This window comes from Triticum dicoccoides, chromosome 2B (assembly GCF_002162155.2).
Source record: "Triticum dicoccoides isolate Atlit2015 ecotype Zavitan chromosome 2B, WEW_v2.0, whole genome shotgun sequence".
Classification (NCBI taxonomy): domain Eukaryota; kingdom Viridiplantae; phylum Streptophyta; class Magnoliopsida; order Poales; family Poaceae; genus Triticum; species Triticum dicoccoides.
Window position 1 is genome coordinate 745,412,410 of NC_041383.1, and position 9,323 is coordinate 745,421,732.

Below are 9,323 nucleotides of genomic sequence, written 5' to 3' on the forward strand. Positions count from 1 at the left end.
GATCAACAGATAGTCATGGTTTCCTAGCTATGGACATTGGATGTCGTTGATAACGGGATCACATCATTAGGAGAATGATGTGATGGACAAGACCCAATCCTAAGCATAGCACAAAGATCGTGTAGTTCGTTTGCTAGAGCTTTGCCAATGTCAAGTATCTCTTCCTTTGACCATGAGATCGTGTAACTCCTGGATACCGTAGGAGTGCTTTGGGTATATCAAACGTCACAATGTAACTGGGTGACTATAAAGGTGCACTACAGGTATCTCCGAAAGTATCTATTGTTTTATGCGGATCGAGACTGGGATTTGTCACTCCGTGTAAACGGAGAGGTATCTCTGGGCCCACTCGGTAGGACATCATCATATGCGCAATGTGACCAAGGAGTTGATCACGGGATGATGTGTTACGGAACGAGTAAAGTGACTTGCCGGTAACGAGATTGAACAAGGTATTGGATACCGACGATCGAATCTCGGGCAAGTAACATACCGATAGACAAAGGGAATTGAATACGGGATTGATTAAGTCCTTGACATCGTGGTTCATCCGATGAGATCATCGTGGAACATGTGGGAGCCATCATGGGTATCCAGATCCCGCTGTTGGTTATTGACCAGAGAACGTCTCGGTCATGTCTGCATGTCTCCCGAACCCGTAGGGTCTACACACTTAAGGTTCGATGACGCTAGGGTTATAAAGGAAGCTTGTATGTGGTTACCGAATGTTTTTCGGAGTCCCGGATGAGATCCCGGACGTCACGAGGAGTTCCGGAATGGTCCGGAGGTAAAGATTTATATATAGGAAGTCCTGTTTCGGCCATCGGGACAAGTTTCGGGGTCATCGGTATTGTAACGGGACCACCGGAAGGGTCCCGGGGGCCCACCGGGTGGGGCCACCTGCCCCGGGGGGCCACATGGGCTGTAGGGGGTGCGCCTTGGCCTACATGGGCCAAGGGCACCAGCCCCAAGAGGCCCATGCGCCTAGGGAACCCTAGAGGGAAGAGTCCTCAAGGGGGAAGGCACCTCCGAGGTGCCTTGGGGAGGATGGACTCCTCCCCCCCTCTTGGCCGCCGCACCAGATGCCATCTGGAGGCTGGCCGCCGCCCCTAGGGGTGGGAAAACCCTAAAGGGGGCGCAGCCCCCTTCCCCCCTATATATATTGAGGCATGGGGCTGCCCATAACACGCGATTCGATCTCTCGTTGGTGCAGCCCTGCCCCTCTCCCTCCTCCTCTTCTCCCATGGTGCTTGGCGAAGCCCTGCGGGATTGCCACGCTCCTCCACCACCACCACGCCATTGTGCTGCTGTTGGATGGAGTCTTCCTCAACCTCTCCCTCTCTCCTTGCTGGATCAAGGCGTGGGAGACGTCACCGGGCTGTACGTGTGTTGAACGCGGAGGTGCCGTGCGTTCGGCACTTGATCATCGGTGATTTGAATCACGACGAGTACGACTCCATCAACCCCGTTCACTTGAACGCTTCCGCTTAGCGATCTACAAAGGTATGTAGATGCACTCTCCTTCTACTCGTAGCTGGTTTCTCCATAGATAGATCTTGGTGACGCGTAGGAAAATTTTGAATTTCTGCTACGTTCCCCAACAGCGTTCGCCGTCTTCCGGCACCGACGAGATATCCCTCTTGGGCGGAGTGCGTACCTGTACGAAGCCCTCGCCGGGTAGCTGCCGCATTTGGCGGAGAAAATCGTGGTGATCCTCGTGGATATTTGAGCCATCCCAGGCGTCGGCGCTTGCCCACTCGCGCGCCATGAGAGCTTGAAGCCCGATGGAGGCACGGCGCGATGACAAATGTGCGAGTCCACGGCAGAGCAGCAATGCTGCAGGGTGGATGGGCTCAGTGACGGCGAGCTGCGGTGGTAGCAGAGAGAAGAAGAGGGAAAAGGCGAAGGGAGAGGAGGGCGCGCGTGCGTCTGCAGGTCCCCTCCTCCCCCTACTTATAGCCCCTGGCGTCAGAGCTGAGGGGACGGGGCGTGGGAATCGTGGGATTAACTGCGCCCACGACCCCACGACCCCGCGTTTACCGCGCGGTAACGGCACGCATTAACTGCGCCCCGGAATCCCAACCGTCTGCCTCGGCGACAGCGGATCCGCGCGCGTGCCGAGGCCCAGTAGTGGCGGTCCCCAACCTACAGTGACGTCACGTCGCGCACGTGGGCTGGCAGGCTGGCCCGGCTAGCGGACGCCGCGTGGCGCATGGTCAGCGGGCGGCTGGCCTGGCGCCCGACCAACGTGCCACCTAGCTCCTGCCTCCGCATTTCGAAATCATCAGATGGCATGCTTGATCGCGACCGACTCCTAGCTGTCGGCTCCTTGGAGTAGGAAATTTCTGAGGCTTCTCGCCCTTTTAGCCGCGAGGCCCCACTAGCTTTGGGGACTATTGTCGGAGTAAATGACCACGGGTAGCCCTATCTGCCCCCTGTGGTATTTCAAGACATCGGGGCCAGCTGCTCCCCTCAAGCATCGAAGACAAGTGACCGCCTTCTTATGTCCGTCTAGTCCAAACGGCTAGCTCCTAGAAGGCGGCGAGGCCCAAAGAGCGGCCTTGGCACGGGCCGACTCCTAGCAGGCGACCACCAGAGCGGCCGACTCCTAGCAGCCGGCCCATGTTGGGGAACGTAGCAGAAATTCAAAATTTTCTATGCATCACCAAGATCAATCTATGGAGATTCTATCAACAAGAGAGAGAGGGAGTGCATCTTCATACCCTTGAAGATCGCTAAGCGGAAGCGTTACAAGAACGCGGTTGATGGAGTCATACTCGTGGCAATTCAAAGCGCAGAAGATCCGATCTAGCGTCGAACGGACGGCGCCTCCGTGTTCAACACACGTACAACCCAGGGACATCTCCTCCTTCTTGATCCAGCAAGGGGAGAGGAGAAGTTGAGGGAGAACTCCGACAGCACGATGGCATTATGGTGGTGGAGCTCGTGGTATTCCTGCAGGGCTTCGCCAAGCACTACGGAGGAGGAGGAAGAGTTGGAGGAGGGAGGGGCTGCGCCAAAAGCAAGGGTCCTACAGCCTTCCCACCCCCCCCCTCTATTTATAGGGTGAAGGGGAGAGGGGGCCGGCCCCTCTAGATCCCATCTAGAGGGGGGGCGGCGGCCAGGAGGGGAGGCTTGCCCCCAAGCAAGGTGGAGGCGCCCCCTTCCCCTAGGGTTTCCAACCCTAGGCGCCATGGGCCCTTGGGGAGGGGCGCACTGGCCCACTAGGGGCTGGTTCCCTCCCATATTAAGCCCATCAAGTCCCCCGGGGCAGGTGGCCCCACCCGGCGGTCCCGGTACAATACCGATAACCCCCGAAACCATTCCGGCGACTGAAACTGGACTTCCCATATAAATCTTCACCTCCGGACTATTGCAGAACTCCTCGTGATGTCAGGGATCTCATCCGGGACTCCGAACAACCTTCGGTAACCACATACTATTTCCCATAACAACTCTAGCATCATCGAACCTTAAGTGTGTAGACCCTACGGGTTCGAGAACCATGCAGACATGACCGAGCCGTTCTCTGGCCAATAACCAACAGCGGGATCTGGATACCCATGTTGGCTCCCACATGTTCCACGATGATCTCATCGGATGAACCACGATGTCGGGGATTCAATCAATCTCGTATACAATTCCCTTTGTCAATCGGTACGTTACTTGCCCGAGATCCGATCGTCGGTATCCCAATACCTCGTTCAATCTCGTTACCGGCAAGTCACTTTAGTCGTTCCGTAATGCATGATCCCGTGACCAACTACTTAGTCACATTGAGCTCATTATGATGATGCATCACCGAGTGGGCCCAGAGATACCTCTCCGTCATACGGAGTGAAAAATCCCAGTCTCGATTCGTGCCAACCCAATAGACACTTTCGGAGATACCTTTAGTGCACCTTTATACCCACCCAGTTACGTTGTGATGTTTGGTACAACCAAAGCATCCCTACGGTATCTGGGAGTTGCACAATCTCATGGTCTAAGGAAATGATACTTGACATTAGAAAAGCTCTTAGCAAACAAACTACACGATCTTGTGCTATGCTTAGGATTGGGTCTTGTCCATCACATCATTCTCCTAATGATGTGATCCAGTTATCAATGACATCCAATGTCCATGGTTAGGAAACCATAACCATCTATTGATCAACGAGCTAGTCAACTAGAGGCTCACTAGGGACATGTTGTGGTCTATGTATTCACAGATGTATTACGGTTTCCAGTTAATACAATTATAGCATGAACAATAGACAATTATCATGAACAAGGAAATACAATAATAACCATTTTATTATTGCCTCTAGGGCATATTTCCAATAGCCCACCCTCGCGCTCTCAAAGTTTGCACCCACATAACGACGACGATATGGGGCGTGGCTACAGTACGGCATGCCACCCCCGTCTCAAGGAACGAACGTGGCCATGGTGTAGCGTACCGGGTGGCCATCCCTATCACGGCACAACACTGTTGCCACACTTCCCATGACACCATCCATGGCTGAGGAAGCCATGCTCCCACGATGGGTTGTCGTTACGGCCCACAAGCGGCGGGCCCTACCTGTCCGTGAGATGCCAGAAGGCGGCAAGCCCTGACCAGTCGGGGTGAGGGGAGGCCGACTCCCAGCAGCCGACCCTCCCCTTCCCTTGGAGTTTGTGCGCCATTAACCAGATAAGATAGGGTGAGGCTATAGTGAGTGCCCGCCAGGCGGCGGTACTGTAGCCACGTTCTCCCCGACCAACCCTCGTCATCAGAGCAAGGCTACAGTGATGAGCAGCCGACAGGACCCACAAGCGGCGGGCCCTACCTGTCGGTTAAGAGTCCAACAGCCAGCGGGACCCACCAGACGGCGGGCCCCAGTAGCCGGCGGAGAAGCCGGCGACCAGAGACACTGACGGCCCGGGCCTACACCCGGCCGGATTACCATTGTACCCCTGGGGGTAGGCCTATATAAGCCCCCCAGGGCACCCATGCAAAGGGTTCAGCTTCTTAGATAGCGCCCACATATAGAGAGAGGAGCAGAGCTAGCCTAGCCCTTCTTCCTCCTCTAGCAAAACAACTCAAGGAGCAAGCATGTAGCTTCTTATTGATCTTGCGGAAACCCCGCAGAGCAGGACTAGGGGTATTATCTTCTAGGAGAGCCCCAAACTTGGGAAAGATGCGTCGGCGTACATGTTTACGCCTTATCCTGTTTCCAGGCACCGACGATGTCTTACTAGCTCCCACCATGATAAGCCATCTCTTGGCATATGTCGCACCAAACCCCCGACACTATAGGCGTTTAAGTATAACTTAGTGGAAGCATGTGGAAGAGAGACTTGAGAAATGACTAGCCAGTTGGAAGGCTAAACTCTTGTCTTACGGGGGCGATTGATTTTGATCAATTCTGTCCTAAGCAACATGGTTTTATACATGTTGTCATTCTTCCACCTACCAAAAGGGGTTCTCCAGAGACTCGACTACTTTAGATCCAGATTCTTTTGGCAGTGCGATAATGAATCCAAGAAATATCGACTAGCTAGGTGGAGTGTATTATGTAGACCTAAAACTCAAGGGGGGCTGGGAATTCAAGACCTTGAGATTAAAAATATTGCTCTTCTCAGCAAATGGATTTACAAACTACTCACTGAGAATGGAGTTTGGCAGGAAATCATTCGTAACAAGTATGTGGGATCCAATGCCATTTCTCAGGTTCATTGGAAACTTGGGGATTCACATTTTTTGTGTGGCATGATGAAGGCCAAGGAATTCTTTTTCCAATTTGGAACCTTCTCGGTTAGGGATGGTTCTCATGTTCGATTCTGGGAAGACACCTGGCTAGGGAACAACCCACTGATGGTGCAATACCCGAGCTTGTACAGGATTGTCAGACATAAATTTTTCACGATCAAACAAGTTTTAGGACAAGAAACCCTGATATATCTTTCTGTAGGGACCTTTTAGGCCCTCACCTGACAGTATGGAATGAATTACTCACTCGCCTGGAAAGTTGACAACATGTATTAAAAATTATAGTGTAATCATAATAAATTTTAGAAATTTATTAAAAAATTAGTCTCCCACCCAAGAAAAGCTTAGGGTTCCTTCTCGCCGGCGCCGTCGTCGATCCCCTCGTCTCCGGTGGCCTTAGGGCCATGGCGGTGCGGTGGATCCCGACCCTTGCGGGTGGGAGGGCTCCGTTTTTAGAAGTTTCTTCAAGTTTTGTTAGGGTGTGTATCCTGCTCAGGAAGACGACACAGTGGTGGCTCCCTGAGGATGGAATAAGGTCTTCTCCGCCTATCCCCGGTTCTGGTGGTGTGCCTAGCATCGTCGATAAGGTCTTCTCCGCCTATCCCCGGTTCTGGTGGTGTGCCTAGCATCGTCGGTGGACGTGTGGAGGTGTGTCTCCGGCGGATCTATCCTTGGTGGATTTGCTCGGATCTGATCGTAGTTCGTCTACATTTGTGTTTCTTCAGGTTGGATCCTTCCGATCTACACTACTCTTCATCGTTGGCGGTTGTTGTTCTGCTGCACTGGTCCTATGGGGCCTTAGCACGACGACTTCCCGACTGTCTACTACAACAAGTTTTGCCTGGCTCCGACGAGGGAGAGGCGATGACGGCGGTGCGCCTTCGGTTCGCTTCAGTGCTTGTAGTCGTCGCTAGGTGGTCTACAGACCTGGATGTAATTTTTATTATTTCTGGTGTTCGTTGTATTGCCATGATTAAAGATGAATAGATTAAAAGTTTTCTCGAAAAAAACAAAATTTAGAAATGTATTAAAAAATTCAACTTGTATTTAGAAAATCAACGTGTTTCTTGAAATGCAAGAATGAGTTTACACAATAATATTTTAATACACCACGAACATGTTTTGAAATGCACGTGGTCAATTTTTTGAATGTAAAACTTCCTTACATTTATTTCTTAAATGAGAAAAAGATAAATAAATGTGAACCTGAAAATAAAAACAGTGGAAAAGGAACGTGATGGAGGCACACTATATGTTGTTTTCTGTGTTGTGTTATATATAGGTCAGAAATTAAAACTAATCACAATTGTGATCTGGTTAGCTTGTGCGCACATTATAATCAGCATGTTTCAGGTTCGAACCTCTGTGTTGCAATTTATTTTGCTATTTTTCTTCTCTCTGTACTAACATGTCGGCCCCATGCTTTTACTGTATGCTGACATGGCACCAGGCTGAGCTGTAGGCGTATCATGAGACGTAGTCGGGACCCTTTTGGAGCGTATCCTTGCCGTGTTACACGCCAGAGATTACGGGGACTATACGTGTAATTATCTCCTCAAAATTCCTCTAAGAGTGAAGATATTCCTCTGGTTTTTAAATAGAGGAGTCATCCTAACTAGAGATTATCTGGCACGATGCAACTGGCATGGTACCAAGACATGTGTCTTTTGCCAATATGACAAGTCTATTAAATACTTATTTTTTGAGTGCAAGTTCGCACGGGCAGTTTGAGACATAGTTCAAGTAGTTTCAAATTCATACCCCCCCACATAGTGCATGTAACATGTTCGGCAACTGGTTGCCGGGTATTGATAAACAATTTTCTGCACATATTCTTGTGGGGGCAGCTGCCTTATGCTGGGCATTGTGACTTACCAGGAATGATGTGATTTTAAATAATAAATGTGTCTCATCTCCTATGCAGGTTATTCATGTTTGTACACGATGGCTCCGTATTTGGTCTATCTTGCAGAGATCGGAGGATAGAGACATTTTTATGATGGCGTCTACACGGCTGAAGCGTACGGCCAAGAGAGGTTTTCTACCCCCATGGATGGCAGTGTGATCTCCAGATAGGATCTGCCACTCCTTAGGCTGGACCTAATTTATTTTCTTAGCTGCGAATCGAATTTTATTTTTGGGTACTTTGAACTTTTTGGCCGTGTGCATCAAGCTATGTATAGGCCGGACTTTCTTTTGATGCGACTGTATCACCTCGATATATCTATTCAATGAAATGTCCTTTATCGAAAAAAGGAAATGATGATTATATCAGGCAATTTAGTCTCAGTCTGCTTCTCAACTTTATAAATCATTAGTCATGAGTAGCAGCAAACCTTCCAATAAAAGTATGAGACATCAATCATCACCAAATAATCCCAGCTAATGTCTTCTGCTACATCTGGATGTGTACGAGTCAGCTTAAGCCAGTCCATTGTGGGCTATAGCCCTCTCGAAAGGAACCTTTGCCCCTGCCTGGATGCTCGTCATCCTGAACCTCCAGTCTCACTGTCACTGGCAACATTCTCCAGTGGCATGCTCGCCATGGGGATGGAATTGTGGGAGTCCAAATGACCATCATTTTCAGCATGTAGTAAACCTATAGACCAAAATAAATATTGAAGTCGTAAACATACATAACCAAGTACGCGAGAAACAAGCAAAAATAGATTTACATAAATTAATTTCTAAGCTGAGCCACTGGGAACTCATATTGATAATTCAAAGGAGAACGTAACAATTACAATAGGCAAACAGCACTTGAGCAAAATCTCTATACGTCTGCCAGACTACAAGCCAACACTATGAGCACTCGTCAAACAGAGAGAGAAATAAGACCAGCATATTTAACCAGGTATTACACAGAGTGAATACTCTGTTGACTTGACGTCTTGTGTTTTCTTCCCTCTTTTAGTTTTTCCATTTATCGAATTATTCATTAAATTGTTTACAACTTCTGGCATTATCTGAATATCACCTATGCATTTATGCTAATGCCATTATTAAGCTAGCACAAATTAATCAGTATTCCCAAGTTAATGCTTATTCTGTCACTTATCCACGCAGTTCTAGATTTCTAATGGTTAGGCACTCGTATGTTCAGAACGGTTTGAGCAGGAGATAGTTCAGCGCACCACTGTCTCATGTGAAATTGCATCAAGCTTGCCTATTAGTGTCAAAAACGTTCTTATATTATGGAACGGAGGGAGTAGAAACTAATGATAGGATTGTATGATAAGGCAGACATCTTAAATAATTTTCCTCTGCATGCATACATATTGGCCTAAATGTAGATGGTCCATGTCGATAGTGTTGATTATTGATGGTCCTGAAGAAATCCAATGCAGTAGCAGACTTGTCATGCAAAATTCCGACAGAGGCAGCTCCTCACGTACCCTCACGCATGCACAAGATAGATCAGAATATAACATATACTCCCTCCATTTCTAAATGTAAGTCTTTGTAGAGATTTCATTAGGTGGACTACATACGGAACAAAATTAATAATATCACACTTAAAATGCATCTATATACATCCGTATGTAGTTCATAGTGAAATTTCTACAAAGACTTATATTTAAAAACGGAG